Source organism: Gorilla gorilla, chromosome 2 (assembly GCF_029281585.2).
Source record: "Gorilla gorilla gorilla isolate KB3781 chromosome 2, NHGRI_mGorGor1-v2.1_pri, whole genome shotgun sequence".
Classification (NCBI taxonomy): Eukaryota; Metazoa; Chordata; class Mammalia; order Primates; family Hominidae; genus Gorilla; species Gorilla gorilla.
The window spans coordinates 63,937,936-63,951,873 of NC_086017.1; the positions used below are offsets into that span (position 1 = coordinate 63,937,936).

The 13,938-nt window shown below is 45.4% G+C and overlaps 1 long non-coding RNA gene across 1 annotated transcript in view; it reads left to right on the forward strand.

Annotated features, from left to right (window-relative positions):
- LOC129532594 (uncharacterized) overlaps positions 1-13,938 on the forward strand; it is a 38,795-nt gene that overhangs the window by 10,644 nt on the left and 14,213 nt on the right. The gene's annotated exons all lie outside the window — the stretch shown is intronic.

Below are 13,938 nucleotides of genomic sequence, written 5' to 3' on the forward strand. Positions count from 1 at the left end.
GTGCGGTCCTTGCAGGCAGAACTTCCATGTTGCTCAGCTCTGGCCCTTGGGTTTCATTAGCCGCTAATAGCACAGGGACTTGGGCTAGGGATTATTGAGGCTGGACCAGCCTTGCAACCTTGGAAGAGTTACCCAACCTCTCTGAACCTCAGTTTTGCCACTAGTAAAATGAGAATGATGATAGTACATGTTAAATAGCTTAAATGAGGTAATATGCAAGAAAGGCCTAGAAAAGGGGTTGGCACACTGAAAGTTCTCAATTCAGTAAATGCTAACTCTTACTATCATTCTTTGGCACCTTATACTTTCTCTCTTGTACTCTTACCTGGTGAGAGGGAAAATATTAAGACTTGAAGAACCTGGATTCCTCTTTGGCTCCACCACTTACTTGATGTGTGATTTGGGAAAATCCCTAGACCTCTCTAGGCCTCAGTTTTCTCATCTCTACAATGGCTGAACAGACGAAATGGTTGAAATTAATGAGGTCTGTCCATGACAGGATGGTGTAATTTATATTCCAGCAGGGATATTCCTGGAAGGTGAGAGTTTACCATTTCCTTCCATTCAGGTTGAAACAGCCTTCAGGTTGGGCTTTGCAGTGACCTAGTTTAGTTTCATAAATCATTCACTGAGGGCCTGTTTGTGCCAGGTATGGGGTCAGAAGCTGAGGGTGAGTGTGCCTGGGAGAGGACAAGCCAAACCCCTTTGAGCGATGACTCATGTCTAGTGAGAAAATAGGAAAAAATACAAAGCCAATTACAACCTACTGGGGTGCATGCACAAGTTAGAGGTCAGAAGATGGACTGATTTGCTGGCTGTGGGGGTGGGAGAAGCCTTCATGGAGGAAATGAGGGGTGCTCTCTTCCATGTTCATAAAATTAATATATGTTCAGTGGAAGAAATATGCAAAATGTAGAAAAGTGCATAGAAAAAAATTCCACTTTGATGCATGTATGTTCTTCTCGTCCTATGCCTGGTATGTGTGAGTACATGTCCAATATCGAAATCTTGGTTTGCATAGCATGTTGTCACTTGTTTTTCAACTTTAGCAAAGTACCCTGAAAGAGAATAGGAGTCTGTGGAGGCAAGCAGGGAAAGGAGAGACGGAGAGGGCAACATTCCAAGCAGCAGTGACAGCATGAGAAGTAGCAGCTTCAGCTTTCTACTTGAAAGATGGTACATTTCTTTCCTAAACACAGTAGCATAGTGACTGGAAACAGTCACTACTATTCATATAATGAAGATGGAGACAAAACAGCATATTCACTTCCATGCATCTTGAGCTTCAAGGTGTAGTCTGTCTAGCAGCAACTGGCTTGCAATTTACTCAGCAATAAAGAAGGACTTAGTTCTGAAAGCAGACAAACCAGAATCCTTCAGTGGCCCCATAGCTCTTCCCAAGGGAGATGAAATGAGGGAGCCTCACTGCAGAAAGGATTTGTGATGCTCCAAGGGCCTGCCATGTGCACAGCACATTCTGAGGAAAGGGGCCCCAAGAGGCTCTCTCTGCTTCCAATTGTTAGCACCCAGGCTGTGTGTGTACTTGGGGACCCCCCCTGTGATTCCAGGCATGATCTATTGGACCAGTGACTGGGGCCTGATCTGTGAGCATCTGATGCAGGCTGGTCCTGTGGGAGGCCAGCTCATCCCTGAGGTGTCTTGGTGCACAGCTTTCCAGCAGGGGTGACCTTTGATGTCAGAGGTTCAGAGCTGGGCTATGAGAGCTCAGGTTGTCCACACAACCATGCCAAGCTGATTGCCGCAATCCTACACCAGGCCTGATGGCACTAGAAACCCCAACAAGCCTGTAGCTGATGAGGTAGTGTCTGGGGCACCCTCACTTCCTAGCACATTATTATGCTCAACTCCCATCACCAGGATAATCCATGTCTGACTCTTTTAAAAATTGTAACAACTCAAATACAATAGCCTTTCCTGACCAGTTAGTGATGAGCCAGACTGGCTCACACTGGCTCACAGGTATTAATTGTGAGATTCTGGAGAATTCTGTGAGGTGGTTATTAAGAACAGCCATTACTACACATTAAATTATATATATATATATGCCTGCAATTAAGTAAATTAGATTAAAAACAAAGGTAGTGAATACTTGAGAGCTTGTTTGGAGGTTCTAGCAGCTTCGGGAAGGACATTGAGTGGCGAGGGAAGAAAGGGACACCCGCCTTGCAAGCAAGGTCAGCTGAATCGACCCTGGTGATCAATGAGGTGACACATGTCACAGCCAGATCACCTTCACATCCAAAGGGAGTAAATACTTGAAACTCATCTCCTCCTAGTTATTTTTTACATTTTACTCTTCTCTATGCTTTGGGGATTATTTACATCTATTTTATGTATATAATGCTGTGCTAGAAGCTTTAGTGACTTCATGTAGATAGCTCTGAATCAGGCGTGGTAGGAGTATTTACATCGCAGAAATCAGCGAATGTTACAAACCAAGGCCTTCCCTTCCCTCTGAAAGCTGGTGATTACACATTTACCAGCACACCCCTGCCCTTAGGCACTGGGGGAAGCCGAGCTTCCTGCATGTGCGTTTTGGAGAACAGCATGCCTTGCTCAATTCCACCAGCAAGTCAGCACGGCTAAAGGCTGGAAACTGTTCTGTATTTGTCACCCATTTATTAATATAATTTCTTCACAGCAAAGGTTTCCCAGCCTGTTCCTTAAGAGGCAGATACTCTTGATCCACCACCCACAGGCCTATTATCATCACTGGATTCTCATTTGACTCTACAATGTAATGAATACAGAACAGCCAGGATACTCCTTCCTCCCTCTCTTCTCACTTGCCTGTGGCACTGTCTAGGCAGAGCCTAGAGAAGTCTTCAGTGCCCGGGCCACTTGCTGCTAAGTGCAGGTGGCACATGGACCAAACTGGGCTTTGTGGGGAAGCAATTCCATGCTTCTTTTCACCTCACTGAGAAGACAGTGCCTAGGTCCCTTCTCTGCGCCACCAACTGTGAAGTGGAGGGGTGGCAGGATTCCACCTCCTGGCCCCCTCTGCCCAGAGGGAGGGGATGGAATTATGCCCCATGTCATGGGGGATGTTAACGAGCTGGCCTATTCCAATCTCCCAGATGCATATCTGTACTGCAGAGTGGGTAGAGAGAGCAAAGTGCCCAGCAGCCTTAAAATAAGATGCCGGTTGTCATTGCAGACCCTTATATCTCACGAAGAATGAACAAGGGGCGCCTCAGAATGCTGCTGCTGGTCTATGGCCCTGAGCTGGGTCAGCTGACCTGGGTCAGGGAAAGAGGCAGACATGGCTTGGACTAAAGAGCTGGGAATGACATGAGATACACAGGGATCTTCCTGATGCAGTGGGAAACAATTTGCTTTTATTTCTGAAATAAACCCTCAAGTGACCTTGAGGCTTGAGAGTGCCTTTTGGAAACGATCAGTGATACAAAAGTCCTGGCCCAAATGGGAGGGAGTCCAGTGTGCAGGTGACGTCAAGGGCATAGGCTTTGGGGCCTGACAGTGGAGCTGGCATCCCAGCTCTGTCTTTAATGTCTCACTCTGCCTAAATTCCATCATCTTAAACAGGGGCTAATAACGATAACACTTGTCACATAGAGTCCCTTTGAGAATTACACGAAGAATGTAAAAAGTTTAGCACAGGGCCTGGCATCTAGCAAACACTCAATAAATCCTGGAGCTCCAGGACAGGAATGGGAGAGAGACATTTCTCTCTAAGCTTTGTTATACTGCTTGAAATTTTATTTTATTTATTTTATTATTATTATTATTCTTTGCAGACAGGATCTCACTCTATAGCTCAGGATGGAATGCAATGGCACATGCATAGCTCACTGCAGCCTTGACCTCCCTGGCACAAGTGATCCTCCCACCTCAGCCTCCTGAGTAGCTGAGACTACAGGCATGCACCACCATATCCAGATAATTTTTTAAAATTTTTTCTTAGGGACAAGGTCTCTCTATGTTGCCAGGACTGGTCTCGGACTCCTGGGCTCAAGTGATCTTCCCAACTTGCCCTTTCAAAGTGCTGGGATTACAGGCATGAGCCACCACACCCAGCTTGAAATTTTTAGATAAAGTGTCTGTATCACCTGTTTTAAAAATTTTAATTTAAAAAGTCAGTACCTTTTTAAATGACAAATAATAATTATACCTATTCATGGGGTACACAGTGATGTTTTTGTACATATAATGTATGGTGATCAGATCAGGGTCATTAGCATTCATCATCTCAAACATGCATCATCATGCATCATCTCAAACATTCATCATCGCAAACATGCATCTTTCTTTGTGTTGGGAACATTCAATATCCTCCTTCTAGCTGTTTGAAACTATTAGTATATAATATTGTTAACCAGTCATCCTATAGTGTATAGAGCACTAGAGTTTACCCTTCTATCTAGCTGTCATTTTGTATCCTTTAACAAATCTCTCCCCAAGTCCCCTCTCTTCCCAGCCTCTAGTACCCTTGGCTCTACTTTTTACTTCTTTTTTTTGCGACCTCTGCCTCCTGGGTTCAAGCAATTCTCCTGCCTCAGTCTCCTGAGTAGCTGGGATTACAGGCACCCACCACCTTGTCCACCTAATTTTTTTTTTTTTCGTATTTTTAGTAGAGACAGGGTTTCGCTATGTTGGCCAGGCTGGTCTCAAACTCGCCTCAGTCTCCCAAAGTGCTGGGATTACAGGCATAAGCCATCATGTCTGAGCTCCTACTTTTTACTTCTATGAGATCAAGTTTTTTCGCTTTCTTATATGAGTGAGAACATGCAATGTTTAACTTTCTACCTATTTTTTTAAAGGTGAGAAAAATAACAGTGTTCACAGACAGAGTTTTAATGGATTGGGAAAAGGACAAGAAAAGTCCACAAATCTTCCTTCTAAGTGTCATGTCTTCTTTTATAAAATGGGGTAATAATGGCACCAACATCCTGAGGTGTTTGTGAGGATAAGGGCTCAGCCCAGTGTCAGGCATATGGTCATTGCTCTGAAGTGCCCCTCAATGGTGACAAGCTCACAATCTTGAGGCCCTGCATACAGTCTGCTATTCCAGCCTTAGGTTTGCATTTCTCAAACCCAGTACTAAGGGGGATTTCTACAAAAGGAGACCAGTCCTCAGCAGGGGAACCCCTGCAAGTGGTCCTGGTAGGAACCTCTGGGCTTGGTGCTGAATCTGAGCCCTTTGGCGGGATGGCCAATGCCTCCAGTGCTCCCAGTTCCTGGAAGGTGGTCAGCAGGCAAGTTCTAGAGCTGAAGCTGGTCCTGACTCTGGTTACCTGCAGTCAAACATGCAGGACTACAGGAGGACAAAAAGGGAGCTCTAGGAGTTCTGTGCAGCAGGAAAGTTTGAAGCAGAGATAAAGTGTGAGAGGGCAGGCTTAGACAGGTAAAAGGCTTTCCATTGCAAGTTACAGTAAACCCTTCTGAACCTGCCTGAAGCATAAATGGGCTGTTATTGCCTTACTTATGTTATTAAGAACAAATAGTTCCTCTTCAAAGGGTTTCAGTTCCCAGTTCTTTGTTCTATTCTAAAAGGAAATCATACCCATTCATCTATCAGCCCTCCCTCTCTCTGCTGTGCTCAGACACCCCAAGATGTACCTTACCTGTCCTTCCCATCAAACATCCACCCTCGCCTCCTTTGATGATGTCAACAGTAGCTAATCGGAATTAGCCTAGATTGTGTGGTCCGACCCCAACACTCAGGGTGAGGGCACAGGAACAGGGTCTGCTTCAGGGCTAAAAAACTCCTGCTCTCCTTTGTTTTGCGTGGTCTCCCTTGCCTCTGCCTTGCATACAGGAAGCGCCTTTCTGTAGAAGTAAATTGCCTTGCTGAAAGAACTTTTGCCTGAGTGCTGGGTTCACTTTGCGGCACTGAAAATTGGTTTCTAACAATTTGGGGGCTCGTCCAGGAGTCCCATTCTCCTCCGGGGAAGGGGTCTCTGGTCATCTCCCAGGGGGGGATGCATCCCACTGCGTCATTGTGGTGGCCTCAGGGGCTAGAGATCGAGACCCCACCCACTATGACAAATAAACCCAGACTCTCAGCAACGTTGGAAGGAAAGGCTTGCCTACAAACACAATGGCGACCAGGTAACTTTGTGCACAGACCAAAGTAAGAAAAGCCGTGGGGGCAGCGAAGTATTTCCTTGGTGGTCAGGATATCTCGGAGGTTGAAAGTGTGTGTGAATAATCACAAGCACTACTGCTTGTGGTGCTGCTTGTGTGAATAGTGATAAGCACTACTGCTGTGTGGAGTGAGTGGGTCCTGTCTGTGGTTCTGTGGTCAACTCATATGTCTTAGAATGGATCCTGCCATGGGGCTTATACCGGCATGCCAATGCTAAAAGGGACCTAATTTCCCATGAGGGAAGCAGCCAGATAGGACAAAGCAAACAGAAAGGAGTGCAAGAAAACTCCAGTAAGGGGGGTTGAGCCTCTAGATAAAAGGGAAGGCTTTAATAAGAGAGGTTAGGCCACACACACACACTCAAGGGAGCATCCAAAACCTCCAAGATGGGAAACACTCCTAGTACAACAGGGAAAGGTAAGGATGGGGATAGTCAGATCCCCTCCGATAGTCCTTTAGGTCTCATGCTAAAATTATTAGAAGGAAAATGAGACGACCAGACACCAAAAAAAGCAACAGATGATAGAATATAGTTTTATTTGGGCCAAGAAACCCATCCTCAAACCTGATGTCTTCTGGCCAAAATATGGATGAGATGAGGATTGGGTCTGTCATCTTTTAATTCAGCATGTGAATGACAAAAGTCTGGTCTCACAGAAAGAAATAGACTATGCTCTCTGCTGGAGAAAAAGACCTGTTATCTTCTTTCCCCTAAAAAATGCAGGGGAAGGATCAGATTTCACACTTACCGCCACCCCATGGGTCAGCCTAAGTATCCTTCCCTAAAAGGACTCAAAATCTTCCTTTCCCCTCTACCTCTAAGGAATCAGCCCCAACTCTCTTTCCTTTGAGAGACGTGCCCCAGGAAGGAAGAGAATGTCCCTCCTGGGTATCCTCTTCTCAGAGGAAGAAAGGGGGATGAATCATAGGGCTGCTATGACAATTTGGGAACGTGAACATCCTTCTGGCCAAAACATTCCGGCAGCAGGCCAGAAATTCCCAGCCCAAGATCCTCAATGGGATAATAACAATGCAGTCCACCGGAAAAACATGATATGAAACCATTCTATTAAAAAAAAAAAAAGATGTTGCTGGGCGCAGTGGCTCACGCCTGTAATCCTAGCACTTTGGGAGGCCGAGGCAGGCAGATCACGAGGTTGGGAGATCAAGACCATCCTGGCTAACACGGTGAAACCCCGTCTCTACTAAAAAAAAAAAAAAAAAAAAAAAAAAATTAGTCAGGTGTGGTGGCGGGCACCTATAGTCCCAGCTACTTGGGAGACTGAGGCAGGAGAATGGCATGAACCTGGGAGGCGGAGGTTGCAGTGAGCCGAGATCGTGCCACTGCACTCCAGCCTGGGAGACAAAGCGAGACTCCGTCTCAAAAACAAACAAACAAACAAAAAAGGATGCACCACTGACAATGCCCTTAACCCTACTGCTTTCCTAACTAGGAATTCAAACCCCAAAGATAAAGATCTTAGGGAAATGATAATTAAAGGAATTCGGAAGTCAGTGCCACACACTCAGAATCTTTCCTGAGCATTTGACGTACAACAGGAAAAAGATGAAGGCCCCATGAAATTTCTAAAAAGACCAAGGGAACAAACAAAAAAATTTGCAGATTTAGATCCAGAAGACTCTCTCGGGCAAGAAATGTTAAAGCTACATTTTGTCACAAACAGCTGGTCAGACATAACAAAGCAGTTGCAAAAACTAGAAAACTGGAAAAACCTGTCCATAGAGAAACTCCTAGGAGAAGCCCAAAAATTCTAAGTGAGGAGAGATGAGAAAAAGCAAAAACAGAAAACGAAACTTATGCTATCCACCTTCCAACAGATGACTTCCAGCCCATAGGCTTCTAAACAGAGGCTTCAGGGGGCCAGGAATTATAAAGGGTCCAAACCCCTGCTTAGAGGACCCAAGCCTCCAACTTGGGGACCCAGACCCTCAGGGACCAGGCCCTCTAAAGAGTACAGGGGAGCAAGGTCAAATAATCCTAGAACTGAGGGAGAGAAAGCACAGGATAGGTGCTTCAAATGTGAAAGAGCAGGCCACTTCAAAAGAAAATGCCCTGAGTAGGGGAAGAAAAAAGAAACTGTTCTACCTTTGAAAGCCGAGGAAATAACCTTGCTGATAAAATCGCAAAGCAAGCTGCCATCTCTCAAAAAGCATCTATTTTCCACCTGACTCCCTGTCTCTCTCTCCCAGTTACAATCCCTATCTTCTCTCCTGCTGAAAAAGAAAAGTTAGAGAAACTTAGGGGCTAAGGAAAGCTCAAAAGGGAAGCGGGTGTTACCAGACCAAAGGGAAATGCTTTCCAAACCACTTATGAGAGAAATCCTGTCCCAACTACATCAAGGGACTCACTGGGGACCTTAAGCTATATGTGATGCAGTTCTCAGAGTCTATGGATGTATAAGAACTTATACCTTAGCAAAACAAGCTGTGGACAGTTGCCTAATATGTAAGAAAACTAATAAACAGGCCCTAAGAATTTGGGGGGAGAAACCCAAGATTAAGGCCATTTCAAAGCATTCAAGTTGACTATACTAAAATACCCCCACTAGGTTACCTTGAATACCTAGTAGTAGTAGTAGACCACCTCACTCATTGAGTTGAAGCCATTCCTCTCCCCAGTGCAACAGCTAATAATGTGGTTAAAGTATTACTAGAGAACATAATACCTCGGTTCGGGCTAGTAGAAAACATTGACTCAGATAATGGGACTCATTTTACTATAAATATCATTAAAGGACTTACTCAAGCTTTAGGAATCAAATGGGAGTATCATACCCCCTGGCATCCATCCTCATCAGAAAGAATAGAAAGGATGAATCAGACTTTAAAAAATCATCTAACTAAGTTAATCTTTAAAACTCAATTATCTTGGACTAAGTGTCTCCCCATTGCTCTACTCAGAATCCGAACTGCCCCTTGAAAAGACGTTGGCCTATCTCCTTAAGAAATGCTCTACGGGTTACCATACTTAAGTTCCACTAGTGACATTCCCACTTTTGAGACCAAAGATCAGTTCCTTAGGAACTATATATACTTGGTCTGTTTTCTACCTTATCTTCCCTTAGGACTAAAAGTCTCTTAGTGCAAACTCTGCCTCTTGAGTTTCCAGTCTATCAGCACCGGCCTGGAGACTACGTCCTCATTAAGAGCTAAAAAAAAAAAGGAGAAAGTTGAACCGTCCTGGCAGGGACCACATCTGGTGCTCCTAACAACTGAAACTGCAGTCCAAACCACTAAAAAAGGATGGACCCATCACACCCAAGTCAAAAAAGTGCTGCGCCCTCCAGTGTCATGGGCCATAGTCCCAGGGGAAAATCCTACCAAACTAAAGCCAAGGGAAGTTTAACTCTCTTTCATCTATTCTATTACTCGTTCTTCTTTCCTTGTTCTGTTACTAGCCACTTCGTTATTAATGTAACTAGATCAGACTCACCCCAGACCATTACCTTTGATGCTTGTTTAGTTATGCCTTGTGAAGATCTCCAAAGCCAGACACAGTTTACAGCAGCAGAAAAATATTTCTGCCCCTCCACAGCAAATGCTTGTAAATTGTTTAGGTACCCGTTTTGTCACACTTAAAAATATGTCGTTTGGACCACTCAACGTCAAGACTGGGTCCCCTCAGAAGATTTCCCACTAACAGTTCTAAAGCCCTATATCCATTTTACTAAAAAAAGTGCCCCTCTCAATTGTCAATATAACCAATATAACCCGGTGCAAATTTCCATCACCATCCCGACTCTTCAAGATTCCTCCCCTACCCTAAACCATTTCTATGATATGAGAGCAAATATAACAGAAAAAGACCTCATAGGATTTTTTGAGTTGCACTTCATCACATCCTCATCCCTCACATCTCCACCTCTATCCTCTTCTAAACCTGCTGACCAGACCACTGTCTCTTCTCCACCTAATGACAAAACCAAAGTAGCTATTGTAGAGGTTAAAAATTTAAAACAAACACTGGCAATTAAAACAGGATACCAAGTTGCAAATGCCTAGATGGACTCTAAACAAAAGTGACTGTTAGGCTTGTGCGCACAGTAGGCCAGAGGCCCAGGTCATCCCCTTTTCACTTGGATGGTCTTCTGACCAACCAGACTTGAGCTGTGTGGTGGCTCTTTTCCAAGACCCCACAGCTTGGGGTAATGAATTCTGTCGAATTCTCTCTCTGCTCTTCCCTGAAGTTCAACACCCTGCGGGTCAGCCCCTGAGGGCCATCCAGCCTCCATCTCCAGACGTGAATTTTACTTCGTGTCTCTCCTGACAGGGAGAAAATTTGGCATTTCTTGGAGACCTAAAGGGAAGCAGTGAGCTTAAGTCTTTCCAAGAGCTTACCAATCAGTCTGCCCTTGTTCATCCCCCAGCTGATGTATAGTGGTATTGTGGTGGACCCCTCCTGGACACTCTGCCAAGTAACTGGAGTGGCACTTGTGCTCTAACTCAATTGGCCATCCCTTTCACCACGGCATTTCATCAACCAAAAAAAGGGAAACCACAACGCCATAAAACAAGAGAGGCCCCTCATGGATCCTTCAACTCTCATGTCTATATAGATGCAACTGGAGTCCCAAGGGGGGTACCTGATAGATTCAAAGCCCGAGACCAAATAGCTGCAAGATTCGAATCATTATTTCCATGGGTAACTATTAATAAAAATGTAGATTAGATAAATTGCATCTATTATAACCAGCAGTGATTTATTAATTACACTAGGGATGCTATTAAAGAAATAGCCGAACAATTAGGGCCTACTAGCCAAAAGGCTTGGGAAAACAGAATGGCCCTAGATATGATATTAGCAGAAAAAGGTGAACTTTGTGTTTCGACAGGAACCCAATGCTGCACCTTCATTCCCAACAATACAGCCCCTGATAAAACAATTACAAAAGCTTTACAAGGTCTTACCTCCTTATCAAATGAATTAGCCACAAATTCTGGGATAAGCAACCCATTCACAGGATGGTTAGAGAAATGGTTTGGTAATTAGAAAGGACTCATGGCCTCTATTGTTACTTCTCTTGCAATCACAATAGCTGTGCTTATTCTTGTTAGATGCTGCATCACGCTCTACATTTGTGGACTAGTCCAAAAACTTATAAAAACAGCTGTTACCAAAACCTTCCCCAGTTCTTTCTAATCTTATACTAATAAATGATTTCTCCTAGAAGAACAACAAAGCCGAATCATGTTAGATAAGTTTGAAAAAGAAAATGTATAAATTCAAGAGGGGGAAATTGTTATTAAGACCAAACAGTTCTTCTTCAAAGGGTTTTGGTTCCTGGTTCTTTGTTCTATACTAAAAGGTAATCATACCCATTCATCTATCAGCCCTCCCTCTCTCTGCTGTGCCCAAACACCCTAAGATGTACCATACCTGTCCTTCCTGTCAAACACCCACCCTCGCCTCCTTTGATGATGTCAATAGTAACCAATCAGAATTAGCCTAGATTGTGTGGTCCTACCCCAGCCCACAGGGGGAGGACAAAGGAACAGGGTCTGCATTAGGGACAAAAAACTCCTGTTCTCCTTTGTTTTATGTGCTCTCTCTTGCCTCTGCCTTGCATACAGAAAGCACCCTTCTATAAAAGTAAATTGCCTTGCTGAAAGAACTTTTGCCTGAGTGCTGGGTTAACTTTGCAACACCGAAAATTTGTTTCTAATGCATAGGTAACTGAAAAATCCAGACACATGCTGATTTCAGGCTCAGTTGAATGCAGGGGTTCAATCAATGTCATCAATTCTCAGTTCTGTTACGTGGGTTAGTTTCCTTCTCAGGGAAGATAACTGATGGCCCATGGCTCCAGGGCTACACCCTGGTAGGTTCAAGCCCAATGGGAAAGAAGGGCCCACTTCCCTCTCTCTCTTTTTTTTTTTTTTTTGAGACAGAGTCTCGCTCTGTCACCCTGGCTGGATTGCAGTGGCACTGTCTCGGCTTACTGCAGCCTTTGCCTCCAGGGTTCAAGCGATTCTCCTGTATCAGCCTGCTGAGTAGCTGCGATTACAGGCATGTGCCGCCACGCCTGGCTAGTTTTTGTATTATTAGTAGAGATGGGGTTTCACCATGTTGGCCAGGCTGGTCTCAAACTCCTGACCTAAAGTGATCTGCCTGCTTTGGCCTCCCAAAGTGCCGGGATTACAGATGTGAGCCACCATGCCTGGCCAGTCCCACCACATCTCTTTGCCTTGATCGGGTCCCAAGCTCGTTCCTGCACCAATCATCCCTCCAAGGAGAATTTGATGCCAGGCTTGCCTGATCAGTGGTTGACTGAACTCCACCCAAAATCATGTGGGCTGCAGTGGGAGACGGGAGAATTGCCAGAGGGAAACTGAGGTATTACTAGCAGTAGAAGGATAAACAGGTGAAAACACGGCAGCATCCACTGCACAGGCAAGCCCAGAAAGTCAGGATTAACGGTGCATGGTGCCTGTTGTCTCTCGTCAATTCCCAGAGCCTCCTGGGCTTTCCATCTGTTGTTCTTTGATCAGGGGACTTTGGTTTGGCTTTTGGCTTCAGGGTTGGCCCCAGGCATAAGCACTACCTTTGTCCACCCTGCCTAGGCAGCTAGGAACCTCCCCCTCCTGCTGGCATCTCAAGAATAGTGTCCTTGTTATTCTTTGTTATGTGTCAGTGAGGACTTGTGCCCTGTTTCCTCAGGGACACATTGGAGATGGCAGAGCTGCAGGAGGCAGTGGCTGTGCAGTGCTCCTGAAGGCTTTGCCAGGTGTACTAGCTAACCATACAGGCAAACCTTGGTGCCACTGCTTACCAACTGGGCAGTAACTTGCCCTCCCTGTACCTTGTTGTTTCTCCTGAATCAAACAGAAATGGCAGCAGAACCCACTTTAGAGGGCATGGGGAACGTTAACTCTGGGGGTTGCCGCAGGGCACTCAACAGTGCTTGGAACACTGAAAGCTTTCCTTACACTTGTGTTTTCTTCTCTACTTTCTCTATCATGTTTCTGGATTGTGGGGCCCTGTGCTGGTCCAGGTTTTCCAAGAAACAGATGTTGAGATGGGATTTTATCAGGGGAAACACCAGTGAGAAAACATGGGCAGTAAAGTGGGGTAGACCAGGAGACACGTCAGAACACAATGCCAGTGAAGGAGAGGGAAGGAAGGCTGAGTGGAAGCCCTTAGACCCCCATGCCGTAGGAGAGACTTCAAGTCAAAACAGGCCATCACAGGAGGATCGCTTGAGGCCAGCCTGGGCAACACAGGGAGACGGTGCCTTTTAAACAACAGCAGCAATAGCAACAGAAGACTCCCAGGGTTTCCTTGGAATGGGCCTGCATTAACAATACTCCTGCTGGACTGAGTTGGCTGGCGCTGCCTGCAGAAGGAGTGAACTCAGTGCAAACGCCAGGATGGGTTTCCTGAGTCCTTTACTCTTTCTGTAGTTGAGGGTCTGTGAGGCTTATCCTGTGGCCTCATAGACCCCTCCAGACTTTGAGATCGCACAGGGCTCTGGCTCATCCCCTGCTGGTAATCCCTGAGCCCAGCCTGACTGTGACCCACACAAGCATCCCTCAATGTGTGTGGGATGAATGAGCAGACTGGAGTCTGCAGTCCTGATGTGGATGGTTTTGAAGCTGGTTTCCTTGCACGGGAGAGTGCTCCAGTGTATTCTTCTCAATCTCCTTTCTTTCTGGAAATTAATGAAATGACTTCTTGTGAGCTCAGCTGGCTGGTCTGCACTTTCTCTTTGAGGGGAAACTCCTTTTATGTGTAAACTGCCCCAAGTGCCTTCTCAACTTGGCCCCCGCCACCATCTGAGCCATGTTCT